This window comes from Belonocnema kinseyi, chromosome 2 (genome assembly GCF_010883055.1).
Source record: "Belonocnema kinseyi isolate 2016_QV_RU_SX_M_011 chromosome 2, B_treatae_v1, whole genome shotgun sequence".
Classification (NCBI taxonomy): Eukaryota; Metazoa; Arthropoda; class Insecta; order Hymenoptera; family Cynipidae; genus Belonocnema; species Belonocnema kinseyi.
In genome coordinates, this window is record NC_046658.1 from 160,396,562 (window position 1) to 160,418,931 (window position 22,370).

General features: G+C 28.9%; 1 long non-coding RNA gene across 1 annotated transcript; it reads right to left on the reverse strand.

The window, feature by feature from the left end:
• Window positions 1-5,613: 5,613 nt before the first annotated feature.
• On the reverse strand, window positions 5,614-6,966 carry LOC117167452. The gene is made up of 2 exons (XR_004466396.1): window positions 6,861-6,966; window positions 5,614-5,902 (listed from the first exon to the last, which is right to left on the reverse strand). It is a non-coding gene; the product is annotated as an uncharacterized LOC117167452 (long non-coding RNA).
• Window positions 6,967-22,370: the final 15,404 nt, after the last annotated feature.

The window sequence follows — 22,370 nt, forward strand, 5'->3', positions numbered from 1 at the left end:
TCTCTATCCCTTCCACACACTACTCCTTCCCCCTGCCGAGTGAGTCACGCCTACCTCGAAAGGGAAATGGCTTAATGGTGTAATAATAATAATAATAATAATTTAATTCCTTCTAATAAGTTCACAAAATATGTGTGTGATAAATTGTTTTAATTCCTTCGCGCGGAATAAAAGTTTTGAAAATTTAATTTCTATCAATTCAAGTCCACCTGTCTTAGAGTTAAAATTATTTTAATACACACATTTAAAAAGATTTATTTGGTGCATTTTTTAAGACGTTTAAATAAATGATAAAAATATAAATAAATATAAATTTGAATATTTTTCGAATTTATAAGTTATAAAAAGCTTTAATAATGAACAATAGGTTGAGTAAATTCTTTCTTTAAATTTTACTAAGTCTAAGTACTAAGCGAATTGCTAGGAATACAAATTTTTAATTTTTCTGCGTTTAACGCTTATTAGCGGGTATGTAAAATTCAAATATAATTCTTAAGATATAAAAATAAAAGGCAAATAAATGTTAGTTACATAATTTATTTAGATTTTGTTCATATAGAATAACACAAACACCCGTGTACAAATAATTCATTTGGCCCTATTACAAGTCGAGCACTAATCGGGGGCTAGCGGGGTTATTAATTTTGACAAAGTACCCAGTCGGAGACTAATCAGGGCTAGTTGGGCTTTTTGTTGTCAAAATTTCAGTCGGGGCCTGGTCGGTGGTTGGTTAAGGGCTATTCGAGCCTTTTTGTTCACTAATGATTTTTTAAATTCTAAAACACTAAGAATATATTTAACAATAATTTTACATCGTTTTTTGGAGAAAAGATTTATTAATGTTAAATTCATCTCAAATATACTTAATAAATAATTATTAAGTCAATAAATTTGGACGTAACTCAACTTTTTTATGAAAACAACGATCAAAATCTTCAAAAAGACGTAATCTTATTTTTTTGTAGTATTTTTTAGAAAATTGCGAAATTTCTAGGAACATTTATAAATACCTTTTTATGGAATTTTAAGAAAATCCATATTGGAAAAGATACATATAGATGTAGGTAAAAAGTCTCCCGAAAGTCACAAGACTCTAAATTTGTACAGATGCTTATTTTTAAATTGATCTGAAAGGTTTGCCATATGTAAATAAATTTTAATCCTTCATGTATTTGAAATTGGAAAGAGAAAAAGTTTTTGATTAATCAGTGAAGAGGAGTATACTAGTAGTAAACTATTAAACACGGTACAGTTCAGATTTTGCTACAACCTTCATTTGAGTCTTGCGATTCTGAACTGGTACCCTTAAAGAAAATCCGCAAGGGCGCGACGTGCCGCCTCTCGCGCAACAGAAATGACGCGTCGAGTGTTTAAGACAGCAGTCCACACGTAACGAAGCATAATTACCTGGTGCAGACTACCATGACGAACATGGCGGTTCCTTCAGAGCGAAGCTCTTCCATTGCTGCGTTCCAGTTCAAGTTTTTTTTTTTAAATTAATATTGAACAAATTTTGGGGAATGTTAGTTACGTGAATTTATGCATTTTTAAGCGTAGGATTATGTTCCCTATTAAATCTTGGGTAAATTTGAGCGCTTATAATATTTCAAAAAGTTTATGGAGATTTCCGTAAATAATAAGTATTATGACAAACTTTTAGGGAATGTTCCACAAATTTTGGGGAGTTTAGTTAATATTCCATGCAGATGTATTATCATATGACCCCTAGTAGTACCCGATCAGGCCCCGACTGGGATAAGTCGGGTCACCTGACTAACCCCCGACTAATCAACCGTGACGCTACTGGTCGGGGAATAGTCAGATGACCCGACTAGCCCCCGACTTTAAGTAGGGTCAAATGGTCGGGAACCAGACTAGTTCCCTATTTGAATTTCTGCACGGGACAAAAATAAAAGACAAATGAATGTTAGATACATAATTTATTTAAATTTTGTTTATATAGAATAACACAAACATGAAGGCGAAAACTAGTATTTTTTATAAGTCCTTAAAAGTACCCATTACATGTACAGTATAGTAAATCTTAAAGTTAACGTTGAAAGAAATGTACGAATTGTGCAATACAATTATTTACAATTCCCTTCTGATAATACTCATTGGTAAGCGAGGATTAACGAATGATGGAGGCTAGTCTTTTTCAAACTCTCTAAAAAATAATCATTACAGTTACTTAAACTTGAAAACTAACTTTGTAATACACTTGTGACCTAATAAATATAATTCTTTAATATTTTGTTCCAATCTGACTTATTAAAAAGTGAACCACTAATTTAAACTTCAGTATAAATTTTTATGAAACAAGAGTGGGTAACATTCCACTTTTTCAGATTTCGAGCGATCATAGTATTCTTTCACCATCAACTTACAAGCATTGTCGAAAGTCCTACAGTTTCAGACAGGTTTTCTTGATTTTTAAAAGTCCTACAAAATCAGAGTTTAATTAGTTAATTAGTTAATTAGTTTAATTAATAGGAATGTTTTCTTTTCTTTTTGAATCTCAAATAAAACTTGTCCGATAGCGTTGCTGTGAACTAAGTTGTTTTGTTTCATCTTCCTACATTGGTTTCTCGGACGTTAAAAATTTACTTAATTAGTTTCATTGTATTATATTAAATATTCTTTAACCTTATTCTTTTCTTTCCATAACTCTTTTATTATTTTGGCCTGAGGTATAACACTTTTTAAGCGCCGTGGAAAAGGCCAGGAATTTTGAAATCGAAGTTGTATAGTGACTGGTACAAGAAATTAATAAAAAAAGGTCCACGACAAATGAATTTTCATAAATTGGATTAAGAATTAAAAGAGAAAGAACTTAGGAATTCCAAATTTGATGAAAAATGCATACTTTCTAATTTTAAAGAAAGAATTTTTTAAAAATAAATGTCAAAATTTTTTAAAAAATCATCTTTTTAATAAACATTTTTTCTCTTAAACACAACATATTTTGTCATTCAAATATTTCGCTAATTGAAGTGCAGAACCTGCCTGACTTTAAATACTTAAATAGCTTAAAATAAATGAACATTTACATTGAAAAAATTAATTAGAATCAAAAAGGTACAGCATGATTCAAATTTAAGGAATTTGAGGAATTCACGGAATTCAAGGAATCAAAGGAAGTCGCAGAATCAATGGAGATGAAGGAATTCACGAAATTTATGGAATTAGCGAAATTCGTAGAATTCATGGAATTCAAATGATTCAATGAATACGCAGAATTTGTGGAGTTCAAGGAATTCGTGAAATTCCATACATTCTATATGTTCCATGAATGCCGTAATTTCATTAAATTTCATTTACTCATTGAATTGTATGATTTCCTTGAATTTGCTGAATTCCATGAATTCCACTATTTTCTTGAATTTCATGAATTATTTTATTTCCGTCACTCGTTAAAATTCCGTGAAATCCATTAATTCCATGAACTCCATAAATTTCATTAATTTAATAAATTCTATGAATTTCACGAATTTCAGTAATTCTATGAATTCCGTGTACTCCATGAATTCCGTGAATTCCATCGTTTCCGTAAATTCTATTAATTCCGTGAAGTTCGTCAATTCCGTGAATTTCATGAATTCCTGAAATTTCGAGAATTCCTTGATTTCGGTAAATTCTTTGAATTTCGTGAATTCCCAAATTCCGTGGATTCTACGACTTCAATGAATTTCGTGAATTCTGCAAATTACGTAAATTCCGTAAATTTCATAAATTCCTTTAGTTCGCTGAATTCTGTCACTTTAATTATTTGCGTGAATTCTACAAACTTCGTGTTTACTTTAAATTCCGTGAATTCCTTGAATTTGTCGAATTCCACGAATTCTTTTAATTTCGTAAATTCCAACATTTCCGTGAATTCCGCATATTGCGGGAATTCCGTAAATTCCATAAATTCCTTTAATTCGCTGAATTCTGTAAATTTAATGAATTTTGTTAATTTCACAAATTGCGTGAATTCTATAAATTCAATTAATTCTATAAATTCCGTGAATTCTATCAATTCCATGAATTTCGTAAATTCAGGTAATTCTTTGAATCTCTTGAATCTCCTGAATTCCTTTTATTTCGTGCATATCGTTGATTCCTCGAATTTCGTGAATTCCATGAATTTCATGAGTTACATACCATTTATTAACCAAAGTTTTGGCTCAGTCAGAAAACTTTATTTTTTTTCGCCAGGAACAAGTGTTCTAAGAAACGATTTACATTTTTTCTTTAATTTTTCACTTTAACAGGTTTCGAGACATGCAACCGCAAGTATGATGCAGAAGTGTTGCGAGCTACTGGACTTGTATTATAAAATTCCAATACATGTCAGGTACCATACCAATTCCAGAAATTGGGAACTACAACATTATGTATTGTAGCGTTACCTGACGTTTCGAAAATAAACTGCCAATACATATAGTGGAAGTTTCCAACAAAAATTTTTAACAGTTTAAACTTTTCCCAGCTATCTTTTTAGTCAAACGAACTTGCCTTGCCATATTAGGCTTGGGGATTTTCATATACGTAGGTAATAAATCTCAAATTCGTATGGATGGGACAGCACAATTTTCTTTCTTATTCGGTTAGAAATTTTCAAGCAAACTTGGATTGCCATTAGCCTCAAACTATTTCTTTCAGTGTACATGTAATTCATGAAATTCAACGAATTCAATGAACTCACGGAATTTACGGAATTCATGAAATTTCAGAAAATAAGGAAATTCATGGAATTTACGGAATTGAAGAAAATTAGGAAATTCGAGAAAATCAGGAAATTCGCGGAATTTACGGAATTCACAGAATCGAAAAAATTTACGGAAATCAAGGAATTGACAGAATTCGAAGAATCCACGAAACTCTAGAAATTCATAATATTTCAGAAATTTAAGGAATGAATGGGCTGCACGGATTGATGAAATTTAAAAATTCACGGAATTTACGAAATACACAGAAATGCTGGAAGTCGCTGAATTTATAGAATACACGGAATTCATGGATTTCGAGTAATTCATGGAAATCACAGAATTCATGGATTTCACGGAATTCATAGAATTAATGCAATTCATGGAATTCAACTAATTCGTGAAATATAAGAAAATTGTGTTTCCATGAATGCCATGAATTCTACAAATTCTTTATATTCCGCAAATTCCATGTATCACGCAAATTTCTTGAAGTCCATCAATTCTACTAATTCCTTGAATTTCATGAATTCTGCTAATTTACGGAATGCAATGATTACTGCAAATTCCTTAGATTTCGTGAATTCCTTCATTTCCATGAATTCTGCGAATTTCTCGAATGCCATGAATTTTGTGAATTACTCGAATACCATTAATTTAGTGAATACTCTAATACTTGTATTGGAATACTGGACGGTCACTTCACGATTTATGACACTTACAATACATGTATTGCAATTTCGCCATTCGAATACCATGTTTGCAATTTTACATTACGCTTGTATTGTAGATGTCTTGTAGAAATGTTGTAGAATTCCAAACATTTTCAACATTGTAGTTTTACTTGCATTGGGAAGAATAAAACAAATTTTACGCACAGTAACAAACCATCGGCAAAGGGATAGGTAAAAAAATCACAAAATTTTGATTTTTTATTTGGTCATTTTTTATTTTCTTCAGTGATTTACTGATTATTTTAATATGTGTTAGTAGTGCATATTTATCAGTTACTTTCCAGGATTATAGTAACACCGTCCTTGTGCCCAAGAGGGGTCATTTTTCTGACAATGCATGCCCCCACAACAACTGCCTTGTTGACCATTAGGTCCAGTGCATGGACTGTCAAATCCGTTACAAGCTATGGCACTATAAATTAGTGCCAATACCACAAGCATGGTTACCATCAATTCTTTAGATAGCATTTTCGTTATCTAAAAAAGAAAATAAAGAATACAATTTTGATTGAGTTCACAAGCTAAAACTTTATCGCAGGGGGTAATAAGATACTAAATTTTACATGTAGATATAGTCTCAAAAAATTAAAATCCAACAATAGTTTTGAAAGCTTCTAGGGGCCTTCCCACTCCTGTCGGAATAAGTTTATGTGCCCTCATTCGATCCGGCAGCTTAATTGTTCTCTTTAATATTACTAATTGTAAATATATAATTATTTAGCTAAACCTTTTGAAAAAATGATTTTTCGCTAAAGTTTAATCTTAATTTATTTGTGCCGTAAGGCATAAAGAAAAATGTATGGTTTAAAATTGATAAGCAATGTGGGTTGAAGAAAGGATTGAATTGGTACCAAATAATTATGCCATATATATTTTACTTTTGCAGGTATCACTTGTATTGAGTTATAAAAGATAAAAATAATTAGTATAAATCGAAATTTAACTCTCTTTGAAAATATATGTATGAATAATAAAAAACCTTTCTTTTGTATGCATAAAATCAATAAAACAGAAAAATCAAAAGTACCAAAAACTAAAACATTAAAAGATTAAAACTTTAATAAAGAAATCACTGATGAGATAAAATAATAATTCATCGACACTTTTCTATTTAAAGGCATGCATTCATGAATATTATTAAAGAAAGAAGAAAAAAATATATTTAGTTAGAATCATTCTATCTAGTTAAAAGTTTTATTATTTGGTACAAAATTTAATTGATTGGATGAAGATGCAACAATTTGGTTAAAGTCACCCTTTTTGATTAGAAATTCAAATGTTTTGTTGAAAATTCGTCTTTTTGGATTGAAAATTTTAAACATTTGAGTGAATATTAATCTTTTTGGGCAAAAAATTAATCTCTTTTTTTTTTAAATTCTTTAGTATTAATACTTTATTGATTTAAAGTGTATAAATATGTCTGATATTGACTTACGTTGTAGGTGGTACCACAGTAGTACTTTTCGTATATTTGATAATCAGACGTCCTGGCTAGACTGTTCTGAATCGTATGAATTGTTGTTGCCGATGATTCCTTTTAAATATCGAAAATGCGCATCATTTTGAGGAAAATTAGCAGTTTCCTTATTTGAGTAGTGAATGAAAAAGGCTGTATCAGTTGATTACCTCACGCAATTTTCCAACAATTCCCACCACCTCTCCCATCATTGTCATGAATTTTCCGTCTCATTCATTGTCGTGCGATATTCTCTATTTGAAGAGAAAGCGTAATAAAGGTGATTACTCCATTCCAGATGATTCCTTAATAATGAGACAGATGTTGCATTTCAAATATGCTAAGGATAAAAGAAATCTAAATAGCATCAAATAGACTAGAGAGGAAACCATCTAATTGAAAAAAAATGAAAGAAGAAAAATTGTTTTCTTGGATGCACATGAAAATTTTGGTAAATAAAAAAAATTTTGGTTGATTCAACAAATTATGATTGACGAAATAAAAGTTATTTTTTAAAACAAAAAAAATTTTAGTTGAGTCGATCAAAGACATTTTGATCTACATATGTACTATAATCAACAAGACAAAAGATAGAAGAAAGAATTAAATTAGTACACTGTTAAAAATTTCTGTTAGAAACTTCCACTGAATGTATTGCAAGTTTATTTTCGAAACGTAAAGTAACGCTACAATACAGAACTGTTTCGTTTTTGAATTATGTTATTGGTATATAACCTTACATGTATTGGAATTTTATAATACAAGTCCAGTAGCCAGTAACACGTCTGTATCATACATGCGGTTGGATATCTTGACACCTATTAGAGCGAAAAGTTAAAAAACAATATAAATAATTTCTTAGAACAATTGTTCATGGGGAAAAAATGCTGCGGAAACAAAAACTTTGGTAAATATATAGTATATAACTTGCATATTTATGGAATTCATGGAATTTACGGAATTTGTGGAATTTAAGGGATTCGCGGAACTCAAGGAATTGACGGAATTCGTATGACGCCCGCAATTCACGGATTTCACGGAATCCGTGGAATTCACGCATTTCAGGCAATTGACGATATTCAAGGAATTCGAGGAAATCACGGTATGCACTGAATAAAAGGAATTCACGAGATTGAAAGAATTCATGGAATTCCTGGAATTTATAGAATATACGGAATTCATAAAATTTACGAAATTCAAATAATTTACGGACTTTGAAAAACTTAAGGACTTGACAAAATTCAAGAAATTTACAGAATTCATAGAATTAACATGATTAATGGAATTCACATAATTAATGGAATTCACGAAATTTAACGAATTCAATCAGTTCACGGAATTCAAGAACATCAGGGAATTTACGGAAATGATGGAATTTACGGAAATCACGGAAGTGATGGAATTCATGGAGTTCGTGGAATTCACTGAGTTTATGAAAATCACAGAATTCATGGATTTCACGGAATTTGTGGAATTCATGGAATTCACTGAATTCAATCAATTGGCGGAATTTAAATAATTCTTGAAATTCAAAGAAATCGTGAAAATTGGGAAATTCACGAAATCCTTGAATTCCATGAACGCCGAGTATTCCTTTAATTGCACAAATTTCATGATTTACGCGAATTCCATAAATTTCGTGAAATCTCCGAAATCTTTCAAATCCTTGAATGTCGCAAATGCCATAAATTCTGTGAATTTTATGAATTCCGCAAATTTCGTGAGTTCCTTCATTTCCATGTATTCTGCGAATTCTGTTAATTTCTTGAATTCTGCGAATTTGGTCAATTCCTCTAATTCTGCGAATTATGTTAATTCCTTGAATTCTCGGAATTCTGTTAATTTCTTGTATACTGCGAATTATAAGAATTTTATAAATTCCGAGCTTTACAGAAATTCCGTAAATTCTTTGAATTTCGCAAATTCCGTAATAACAGTCAATTTCGCGAATTCCTTAAATTCCGTGAATTTCGTGATTTTCATAAACTCGACGAATACTGCGTATTGCGAACATCCAGTGAATTCCGAGAATTCCTTGAATTCTGTGATTTCAGCGAATTTCTTATATTCAATAAATTCCTTTAATTCCATAAATTTCGTAAATTCCTGGTATTCCTTGCACTCCCTTAATTCCGTACATTTCATAAATGCTATAAATTTTGCGAATTTCTTAAATTTCATGAATTCCGCCAATTCCGTGATTTTCAGGAATTTACGATTCACAAAACTCACAATACATGTATTACAATTTCGTCAATCCAATACCATGTTTGCAATTTTATCTTATGCTTGTATTGTAGAACTGTTGTCGAAGTGTTGTATAGGATTCCTAACATTTTTAACAGTGTAGCATACCGAGAATGGTTAAACTGCGACGCGCCACCCAGTGACAAATATCCGAACTAGAACAAATAGGTACCCTTATAAAGATGCATTTTAATTTCTGCATTAAAGTGTTTGAATGATTTTTTTATTGCGTTTAAAGTATTTATTTGATACGAGAAATAAGTCTTTACCGAAAACAAAAAGTTTGAGATGGACATTACATCTTATATAGTAAAAAAAAAACACATTTTTTGACAGAAATATTTATCTTAAAAAACCATTGTAGAATTTCTGGTAAATTTCAACAGATTATAAACTTAAATGTACTTATTTTAAAAAAATGAACGCAATATAAATTTTTATTAATTTGTACATAAAATATGTACTATTTAAAAATCTTATCCCAAAAGTTGGGTTAGAATTCGTATTTCAATCTCAATCGTCTATTATTCATATTCTTTGCATAATCTGAAACAAATTTGTCGCTACATGCATTAATTAAAGTTTACTCGCGCCAACAATGCATTAAAACTTACATGAAACAGAGAAATAGTTGTTCTTTTTTCTTAAAAAAAAAACATTTTAGACAAAAATTTGTTTTTTAGTTTATAAAATGGAAATTCTTTCTAAAGCGATTTGTTTTTCACAAAGATTTGTTTTTAGTATTAAATCATTGTTTTAAGCTTCACAAAACAATGGTAAAACACTTTTATACAAAAATTGAAATAAATCTTCAAAATGGTACCTATTCTTTTTAGTTCCAGTTTTCGGCACCAGGTGGCAAAATGGTCTTTACGATTACCAATAGAGTACACCATCTAATTGCGAAAAAAGAAAAAACAGTTTTCTTGGAATTACATGAAAATTTGGTTACATTAAGGAAATTTTGGTTGATTCAACTAATTATGATCGACGAAATTTTGGTTAATTATGATCGACAAATTTTGGTTGATGCTAAAAATTATGATTGACGCAACCAAATTTGTTTGTCGATTTAACCAAAGATTTCGTCTAACAAACGGTTTGGTTAAAACAAATTAAACATATTAAATGTAAATTTTAAAGTTGAACCATATATTGAATTTTCAACAAAGAACATAAATTTTCCAAAGAAAAAGATAAATTTTCAACAAACTGCATGAATTCCTAACAAAAAATGTCATTGTTAAATTTTTCCAAAAAAAATTAATTTCTATAAAAAAAAAGAATTTTCAACAAAAAGGTTAAATTTTAAACCATATAGGTGAATTAAAGAAAACATAATTTTTAACAAAATAAATCAACTTTCAATAAAGTAGTTGAATCTTCAACTGAAAAATTGCATTATGTACTAAATAGTTAAATTTTCAATGAAGAAAATTAATTTTCCAGCAGAAGATTGATATTTTACAACAACAAAAATAGTTTTTCAACAAAATTATTATATTTCTGAAGCTAAAAGGACGAATTACCAACAAAGCGGTTGCATTTTCAATCCGAAAATATGATTTTTTTAAAGAACTATCAATTTCCTAAGAAAATGTTAAATTTTAATTAAAATAGTATAACTTTTAACCGAATATTTAATTTTAATCGGAAAATATAAATTTTTAACAAAAAAGTTAACTTTCAATCAAATAATTTAATTTAGTATCAATTTATTGAATCCTCAACCCAAACAATTTCATTTAAACTCAAACAGTCGGGTTTTTAATAAAAAGGGATACATTTTCAACAAAGAAGATAATTTTCGAGCAAAAAAAAGAAAAAAAAATTTAACAAAATACGTGATTATTTGAATAGAAAAGGTCAATTTTTAACCAAAAATAAAATATGTAAAATGATAGTGAATACAGTAAGTTGTGAAAGATAAGAAAAAAAAATAACAAAAGAAACCCAGAAGATGACCTTGTTACCCGAAAGAATAATTTTCTAAAAATGGAAAAGTTAAATTTTTAAACATAGAAGTTAATCTTACGAAAATATGAATTTTTAACAAACTGTTGGATTTGTAAACGAAAAATGAGATTTTTTAAATAAAAGAATTAATGTTTTACAAAAAAGTTAAATTTTCACAATAATAGTTTAGTTTTTAATCAAGTAATTTAATCGAGATAAAAATATTCATTTTTAACTACAAAGTAAACTTTCAACCAAATAGTTTAATTTTCCACCAAATTGGTGAATTCTGAACCAAATCAGATTAATTTACACCTACACAGATGAATGTTAAGCCAAAAGTTCAATAGAATTTAAAAACTTTAATGCTCAAACTCAAAAAGTTTAATTTTCCACAAAAATGTTAATTGTCCACCAAATAATTTAAATTTCTATTAAATTGTTAAATTTTGAATCAAATTAGATTAATTTAGACCTCAAAAATTGAATTTTTTATCAGAAAGGATAAATTTTCTTCTGGGAAGATTTATTTTTGACCAAAAAAGACTAATATTAAAGAAAAGACATGAAATTTCAACTAGAATAGATCAATTTGCAAAAAAATGTATCCATTTTTAACTCGAAATTAATTTTATTAATTTTCAAATAAAATAACGCAGCCCCACAAAAAAATTTGGCAGATCCAAAAAAGCGTTCTGTGTAGCATTATTGATATTATTATTGTATTATTGATATAGCATAGATAAAATTTGCATTTATTAGAATTTTTTGCTCACTAGTTTTTTTTTTCATTCGAGTATGGAATTGTTAGAATTCCAGAAATATTCCTTCTAAATATAAAAACTTACAATTTGTTTGAAAATTACAATTAAATAGGTCTCTTGTTTGGCTTATAATGAATCTTTAAAATAAAAAATTTTCCACGGAAAAGTTGAACCTAAAAGATTAATTTTTTAAAAATAAAATAATTTTGTTTTTAACCAGAGTACACAAAATAGTTACTTTTTCAAAAAAAAAATGATTAAATTTTTTAAGCAAACACTAAAGTTCCGAACCAAACGAACGATAAATTAAAAAACCTAAAATTAAATTAAATTAAAGTTCCAAACCAAACGAACGATGAATTTAAAACCTAAAATATAATAGTAGATTTTAAACCAAAAGTAGCTAATGTTTTCTTTTTTTTCTTTAATTTAGTTCAGATTTAAACAAAAAAAAAGAGGAAAAAGCCTTACCGCAAAAAGAGACAAATTTTCAACGTATTAGTTGAATTTTTAACCAAATAGTTCAGTTTTAAACCCAAAAGGACTTTAGAAAAATATGTAGTACAATTTTTAAAGAAATGATTAAATTTACAAAAAAATAATTGGATTTTTAACCAAAGAATATTAACTTTCCACTAAAGAGTTTTGTTTTATAACCAGCAAGTCAAATCTTTAAGAAAACATTTTATTTTTAAACATGAAAATATCGATTTTCTACCAAACTAATAATTTTCAACCCAGATGAATTGTTGCAAAAAAATCAATTTGGAAACAAATAGTTGAATTTACAAACAATTTGTTGAATTTTTAAGGAAAAAGGTGAGTTTACAACATAAAAGTTTAGTTTTGAACAAAATAGTTGAATTTGCTACCTATAAAGATGAATCTTTAACCAAATTATTTAATTTCTAAACAAAATAATTACACCTCATCCAAAAAAAATTTATTTTCAACCAAGAAACTTTTAAAATGAAAATAATTAACTTTTCATTAAAAAAGATGAACTTCTGAAGAAAATTGTTTAATTTTAAGAAAATAATTAAATTATCAATCGAATAATATACAACCTTGACCAAAAAAAATAAATACTGAAACAAAACTATAATAATAAACTTTTAGTTTGAAAATAATGCTTTTGAGCAACAGAAGATGCCAAAAGATATGTCTTACAATTATTCAAAGACTACCTGCGAATTTTAAGAAATTGATAAAAAATTTTTTCAAAATACATCAAAGTCGAAAAGAGCAAAGGTACGGGCATTAAACGGTATTATGGTTATTACGCAGACTTTACTATTTTTAAATCAAGGAAATTTTTTTTATAATAAAAATTTTATTCCGACAGATTGAAAGTGCAAGAATTTCCAACTCAAATACAAAAATAAAATCCTAAATACCAACGCTCGTTCGGAAAATATTTCACTTTTCAAAACCTTCATCTAAATTTTCAAGAATTTGCAGTTAATCTGAAAATTATTGTAACAAATAATAAATTGTTAATCTGAGAGATGCGTGATTCTTTATTTTCAAGATGTTGGTTGAAAATTAATCTCTTGTTGTTGAAAGGGGATTATTTTTAAATTAAAAGTCTAAAATTATATTTTTGTTTTCAAAATTTATCTCTTGTCGTTAAAAATTCTATACTATTTGGTCGAAAGTTCAATTGGTTTTTTAAAAATTCCACTATTTTTTTATATTACCTCCATTTTGTTGAAAATTCATCTTTTTTAATAAGAGTTGGTCTCTAGTTTTCACAATATTTTATTTTGAAGAATATAAAAAATTTTAAACACAGTAACAATCCATCGAAAAAAGGATAGGTAAAGAAATCACAAAATTTGAATGCTTTATTCAGTGAATTTTTATTTTCATTAATGATTTTATAATCGTTTCATTATGTGCTAGTAGTGCATATTTAGCAGTTACTTTCCAGGGTTATAGTAACACCGTCCTTTTGCCCAAGAGGGGTCATTTTTCTGGCAATGCATGCCTCCACAGCAACTGCCTTGTTGACCATTAGGCCCAGTACATGGACGATCAAATCCGTCACAAGCCATCGCATTATAAAATAATGCCAAAACCACAAGTATGGTCAACATCGATTTTGTAGATAGAATTTTCGTCATCTGGAAAAGGAAAAAAGAAATACAATTTTGATTAAGTTTAAATCACCTGTCTATTCATCGCAGCTCATTCAGCAATTTCTGGTGAAACACGGCCTTACACAACTTCGAAAGCCAAAATGCGACAAAGCAGTTGATAGCTATTTCGAAAGGTGGCTTAAATAAAAAATTATAAGATTCTTTGAAGATTAGGAGTTAGGGATTAGGATTAGGATAAAGAGTATCCTTTTTTATTATCTTTCCAAAATCGTGTAATTTTTTAGAACAAGCCGGAAAAGTTCAGAGATAGAATTTTAGGAAAATTCCAATATCAAAATAAAAAAATTATCATATTCTTCGAGATTCTTCGACTCTTCTTCGATCAACGGATATGTTCAGATTTTGATTTTTAGAGAAATTGGATTATAGGTACCAATCCGACTAGGCACAAGACTTGATTCAAATTAAATAGAAAATCATTGATAGAAAAGTGTAAGATTTCTCAAAAGATAATGTTAAAAAACTTTTTTCAAAGATTTTCAAAAATAGTATTTAACACAATGGAATATCATATTTAATAGAAATTTAATGCCTTCCGAAAACGGATTTAAGAGTATCTATTTCTTTATCAAGTCTGATCAACCTTTTTCAAGAGGTTTAATAAAAATAATTCCCATATTTATGATGGATTGCCAAAAATTTGACCACTTCAAGTCTTAATCACTTTCCACGCTTCTTTTAATAATTTTTTAATTGTCTCAATAAAGTACTTATCTCAAAGCACAATTTTTTTAATTTTTTAAATTTTAGACGATTTCAATCAGACATTATACATAGAAATGTACGCAAAATGTCTTGTCAAGCATCTGTCCAAAAAATCAAATATGAAATAAAGAATTTCTAGTAATATTAAAACAATTTATTTTTTTATATGATGGATTCACAAAAATTACTTATATTAAGTTAGAAAAGTTGAAAATAATTAGCAGAAATCGAAATATCACGCTAATTTGAAAACACAAAAAGGAAAATTGAAACATTTTTTTTTTTCATAAAACCAATGAAAATGAAAAAGAAAATAAACGTTTTATATTTATCGTTTGGCAGTAACTTTTATTCATAAATGTAAATGTAAATTATTTCCAGCTTGAACCACTTTTGACTGAAAAGTGCTCGCCTATTTCAGCCTAAAGAAAAAAATTGTATCGCCACTTTTAAGGAAATTTTAATTTGTAATTTTTGGGTGATGATATTATGTATATTTTTCTTAAAATCATTACAAATTGAACGTTATTTGGTTCACGTCATTCAGTATTTTCATCCAAAGAGTCTATAATAGTTAAACATTAAGTATATAGTCTCAAGAACCATTTAAATTAAAAAAATTCCCTATAAAATTTAAAGAACTGTTTTATTTTGAATGGTTTAGGATATATGAATTCCAGAATTAATTTATAAATGAAAATCAGACTAAATTCACTATTGTTATTGAGTTTTATTATAGATTAGGTTTTTAGGAAACAATCTAGGTCGGTTGAATTTCGCATGAAAACTTATGCCTAAATGAATAAAAGCACATACATTTTTTAGCAAAACACTAAATATTAAATTTCCTATCCTCAATATTCAGTAAACATTTTTTTTAGCTACTATTGCATTTAAAAAATTACTTCTGGAAGTCATATCTCCTAAATCATTCAAGATAAAACATTAGGTTTTATAGGAAATTTTTTGCACTCCAATTAGTGTTGAGACTCTTTACGCATGAAATGCAGTGAAAAGGAAAAATAATGTTTAAAAACTAACTTTTTTCAACTGTTTTACAATATTTGAAAGCCTTCTGAATGTTACTTGATGTTTAATTATTAGAGGATTATTTTGGGTCCCAAACAAAACGTTTTGCACCAATTAACATTCAAATTGCAATAATTTTAAAGAAAATATACATAATAACACCCCAAACGAATAAAAAATGGAACTTCCTTAAAAGTAGCGAAACTTTTTTTTTCTTTTCAGGCATTGAAATACTCAGGAGGCATCCCTAAAACAAATTCAGAAATAAAATAAAATAGGCGAGAACTTTTCAGTTAAAGGTGGTTCAAGTTGTCCCTGCATGATCTTGAAAACAAAAAATAAAATAAAACATTAAATTTTCAACAACTAAGTCACGGATGATATAAAATAATAATTTATCAACACGTTTGTATTTTAGCGAACGCATTCATGAATATTATTAAAGATAGACCACAAAAAAAATTACTTAAGTTATAATCAGTCTTTTTGGTAGAAAATATAAATGTGTTTTTCAACATTGGTCTTTTTTAATTAGATATTCAAATGTTAGGCTGAATATTCATCTCTTTGGGTAGAATTTCGACCCCTATTGGTTAAATATTAAATTCTTGTTTGATAATGCTTTATTTATTTAAAGTGTATAAATATGTCTGATTTTGACTCACGTCGTAGGTGGCACCACAGTAGTATTTTCGTATAGTTGAAAATCTGACGTCCTAGCTAGACTCTTCTGAATCGTATGGATTGTTGTTGCTGATGCTTCCTTTTAAATATAAAAAATGTGCATCATTTTGAGAAAAATAAGGAGTTTTCTTATTTTCTTTACAAATAAAGAAGTCCTTATCAGTGAATTAACTGACGCATTTTTCCACAATTTTATCCTCGTCTCCCATTATTCTCATGCATTTTCCGTCTGATTCATTGTCGTGCGATCTTTTGTATTTCAAGAGCAAGCGTAACAAAGATGATTAATCCATTCCAGATGATTCCTCAATAATGAGATAAATGCTGTGTTTGAAAGAGACTAAAGATAAAAGGAAAATTTAAATACAATCATCAAAATTTATTCAACTTAAAAAAGTTGTGGTTGATCCAACAAATTATAATTGCTTAAATAAACTGTGAGTTTTGATACAAGCAAATACTCTATTAACCAAAGAAAATGGCCAGTACAACCAAAAAATTTATTTATATCAGCTTAATATTTTGTTGTATATATAATCAAATATGAAAAAATAGAAGAAAAATATTACAGAAAAAACAAATGATAAAATTTGTTACAGGACACTTTTTTAGAGGATTAAAGTTTCATTCAGACAATTTCACGTCTTTTAAAATAAATTTGTTGTCATGGAAAAACAAGACAAAAAACTTTAACCGATATTCAGATAAAGTTTATACTGTGCAGTTAATTTTTGTCTCAGGTAATTTTTGCGTCGGAATCAAGGTTGAGTTTATCCTTCGTTTTTTCTGTGATAAATAATAGCATACAAAAGGAACTCTCCAAATGATAAGAAAGAAAAAGAAAAAAACCTTTTTCTGGGATTTACATGAAAATTAGATTAAAACCAAACAAATTTTTGCAGTACTTACAAACTATGATTCAGAAAATAAAATTTGTTTGCCGGTACAAAAAAATACTTTATCTACCCAAAAAATTGGTTAAAACAACCAAAAAATTTAGTTAGGTTGACCAAATAATATCTTGCTTATAAAATCAAAAGAGGCCAAAAATAAAAGAAAAATTTTAATGGTATCATATGGATTAAACTATATAACTGCAAAAAAATGAAGAAGCAAAAACCGTTTTCTTAGATGTACATGAAAATTTGGTGGTCTCCCTTAGCTTCATCGCCAAATAATTCCCTAAAAGAGTCCCTGAAAATGTGTAGTATCTCTTATGTATCATAGTCGTTTTGTAATTTCTTCTCTTCTTCTGTTTTGATTTTATATTTAGTTTCCTTCAATAGTCGTTTAACTTTTCACTTGTTGTGTCTGTAATAATGTTCAATTCTCTTTCTCTCGTTGGTGCTAAGGCCTGTAATGTTCAACTTTCTTAGATACGCTTGTTTCTTTTTATGAACGCCTGCGCGGATTTCATCATTCTACTATCTATTCGCATTGCTGGTTTTCTGTGAATTCCTAATCTTGGTTCGCATTTGTTTTGATTTTTCTTTGTTTTCTTTCTTCTCCATTCCTGACCTAAGTTAATTTTGGATACCAGAAGTAATGATCAGTATTGCATTTAGAACCCATCATGACCCTCGTATCTTTGACTAACTCTCTTAATCTTTCATCCGCCATTAAAAACTCAATTACACTTTGGCTATTTCCTTTGGGCCAAGTGTAAATGTGGATCATTTTATGCCTAAATCAAATATTTGTAATAAACGAACCCTTTTCTATGCACAAGCAAACTAATCTCTGTCCGTCATAATTTGTTTTTGTATGCCCAAAATTACCTAGTACCCTTTCCATATCCTGATCTTGGGTACCCACCTGTCCATTCATATCTCCTAGTAGAATCATTCTTTCACCGTGATCGCAAATACTCATTGTATCATTTAAAGTCTACCAGAATGCGTCTTTTACTTCTCTGGAATCACTATCATCTGGGGCGTAGCATGCTGTGATAAATAAAATTCTGATTCCTACTTTCATTCTAGCACACAGTAAACTGAGAAATACAAAATCATGATCTCTGAGATGCTTTCTTGCTCTTGCATTCATAATGAAACCTACTCTTCGGCTACTGTGTTATTTAATATCTTCTCCCAACCATTTTTCAAATTCCTCTTCCAATACCTTATTTCTATTTTATTCTTTGTATTATTAAAATTTTAAATTGTACGCCCAACTACTACCTTTATTCTAGAAGTTCATTCTGCTAGTCGGAATCATGTCCAACTTAATCAGTGATTCGCCTAATGGTGGAGAGTCTAGTTATAACGTCATTCCCAAAAACTTCAAGTAATTGGGGGGGGGGGGTAGAATTGGAACCGTTTGAGTGTTCGTTGGTGCTTTATACTGAGAAGTTGAAAAGCCTTCAGCAGCCTTGTATTAGGTTTGAGTTCATGCACTGTTAAAAATTTTAGCAATTTTAATATACATTTTCTATACATTTGTATAGTAAATCTAAGAACTCGGTTAAGAAATAGTTAATAAGAGGCTGCGTAGTAAATTTAATATACATGTATATTGATCCCTTTTTAGAAGAGCCAAGTAATTTCACTTTACACAAGTTGAAAATAATGTTGACAGTAATTTTTAATTCTTAATAAGAGAGCATGTTTCTAGTTGAACACAAATTATACTGGGTTTTAAGTGGATAAGTTCAATTAAGTGAATAATTAGGACACCTAACCTAAAACCAGTGGTACTCACGTAAAAATTCTGAAATTTGCAGTGAATTTTGATAAAAACCAAACTTGTACGTTGCGCTTTGATTATAAATAACAATTTAGTCAATGAATTTTAGGTTATTACTTAAGTTTCAAATATTTGACAAATTTGGGGGTACATCAAAGAACTTTTAACTTTCATGCACGGTATTTTACTATACATGTATATTATTTTCAAGATGATGGTATATTAAATTTACTACACCTATATGCATATTGCTTCCATTAAATTTATGGTAAAATCGCTATAGAAATGTCGAACAGTGTGTAGTCTCACCTGCTAATACTTTAGGCATGAATCTTTCAATTTATAATATCAAGAGAGTAGACCCCCCCCCCCCACCCCACTCTATCATCACATGAGGTGCGGCAGTCTGAGTTTTCACCAAAAAATCTCAGTATTATTTGAAGATTTTAGTTTAAAATAATATATTTCATCTTTAAAATTTTTTTTTATTAAAACGTGATTATTATTGATTTAAAGTCAAGTATTACATTTTTGTTATAGAATTCATCTCTTTCCGCTAAAAATTATTCTACTATTTGCTTAACAATTCAAATGTTTTGTTGAAAATTCCTCTTCTTCGGTCGAAAGTTAACTTTCCCATTGTTCATTGTAAAAAATGAATTTTTGAAAATTAAATTCTGCAGGCGGGGTGAGTGGGGTATTGTATCCATGCAGGACATGGGGAGAATTACAAATAGCGGCCATATATTTTATTTTCATATTAGTTCTTAAAATAAAAAAGCTTTCTATGTTTACAAAAATATTTATTTGATGCAACTTCTATTTTAAAATACGCTTTAAAAAGTAATGATAAAAAAAAACAATTTTGGCAGTTTTGTTTACATATGGGGGACGATATCTCGCCACACGGTGGGATGAAATAAAAAAACTGATCATATTGGTAAATTAATTGTTATAAACGAATTACCTTAACAAATAGGCTAGAGTATGGAATATTCGTTTGCAAATTGAATTTTTGCATTAAAATTATTTGCTCTTTTTGAAAAAATAATACTCTTTCATAAAAATTTTTCCTCCGATATTTTCTATTAATTTTGTAAACAAATTAAATAAACAAATACCTAGTGTGATGTTAAAATTATGAAATGTTCTTATGATTTACACGTATTAAGGAAAAATTTCAATGAAAAGTTAATAAAAAATACAAGATAACAGAATCTCCTGAATGAAAATTACTTATTTGTTGGCAAATATTATATTACGTTCATTAAATGCCCACACTGGGCATTTGCATTTGTATACCATTAGTTCATGAAATTAATAAAAAATATCGGATGATAATTTTACAATATTAAACGTCTCTGAGAATATAATTTGAGAAAAGTTAAGAAAAAAACCATATTTTTGCTATAAAAATAAGTAATTTTAACGCAAAAATTTACTTTGCAAACGAAGAATCCATAGTTCGAATATTTTTGAAGTTAATATTTAATAATACTTAACTGAAAATTTCATGATTTTTTGCTCAACTTACTCCGTACATAAAGTCTAGCAATGCTGATCACAGCAAAAAAAAATTCACAAAGATAAACCAAAAAACGAAAAATCTACTTTTGCTGCAGTCTTTGCATTAACATAAAAGTTTAAATGAAAAAATAAAAAATCAGGCCACATACATCACATTCAAATTTAATATTAAATTTTTCTTTAAAGAAATCCAAAATAGGTTAATAATTGTCAGCTACAAGTTATTCTAAACCTCGTATTTTGATTTTATCCCATTGTGCGTCGTGGCGATCTCATTTATTTTAGTAGGGAGTACGAGGTTCTAACTGTCTTTGCCACATACTTCACATTGATTATTCAGACAAAAGTTAAATATTTCTGTAAATGTCTGGAGTGATTTTCTTCTGCCATATTACACTTTCCAAGATTTCCGTGCATAAATTCCAATTTGGACCTGATCGGGCCGAATTTGGGCCAAATCAGGCTATCTAGATGGGGCCTGACTCGAAATGATACGCGATGCCCGATCGAGGCCTAAGTGCTGCGCCAAGAGATAACCATACCTGGCCCCAATCGGGCCAATCGCGATATGAAAAAATTTGAGTATGTCAGACACTTTTTTTCGAGCAAACAGAAAAAGTCAAACGTCGCAATATAACAGCCAGCATTTGTGTATGATAAACCATTTAAGTATTTTGCAATATATTTTTGGTTTTAATTTCTAAATTGAAGTTTCTTTCAATTTCTATATTGAACTTAATTGTGGAAAGTTATTTTGAAATAAGCGGATTATAATATCGCACTGGCTCTTTAATTTATTTTTACAAAATCGAATACAAATAAAATGGTTGCATTTATATTCCGATTGTATCAAATCACCTAAAAATACGCGAAAATAAATATGTTTATAACGTCATTGTTGATCTAATTCATTTTCACATTCAACAAATGAAATATTACTCTTGCTACTTTTCTTATAAATAAATAAAATCATTTCGAGGGTAGGTTTCATCTTAACATTCTTAATAAATTTACTTATTATAGTCTGCAACACGTAATTCAGGAATATTTTGAAGTATACAATACCTACGCACTCGTCTTGTGCTTACTTTTGGCATTTTTTCCCACTTATTTTGTCACTATTACAAATAATAATTGAAATATTTTTGACACTTGACACTTTACATTGAAACTTGGGCGATTTGGAGTCAACCCACTTTAGTCCCCGAAATGAATGCAGCGCCATCTACTGGAAAGCTGGGATGTTACGCCGGGGTATAGAGGGAGCCAAATTTAACAACAACAAAATTGTGTGCCCGGTCTGGCCCAAATCGGAAATAAGGCAAGCATTTGGCAGTTCTGCACGGGATTATTATATTATATAATTTTTCTTTGAAATTCTTATATTGTTCAAATAAATGGTAGTAACGTGATGGTCACCATACCTCAGAGTATGGGGTACGCTTGTCGAAATTCTACATCGACTAATTAATGAAGTGTAAAATAATGACAGAATTAAAAACTGGTTTAGAGTAATAGAATATGTTCCCTGATAATGTAAGCTGTACCTTAATAAATGCACACATGGTAATCACATTGCAATTATAATTTATACGGTATTTAATTCAAAGCGGGAAACTATACCCCACTGTTCAGTTTTTACAATGCTTTATTGGGAAGAATACAGCAAATTTTAAGCGCAGGAATAATCCATTAGCAAAGGGATAGGTAAAAAAATCACAACAATTTAA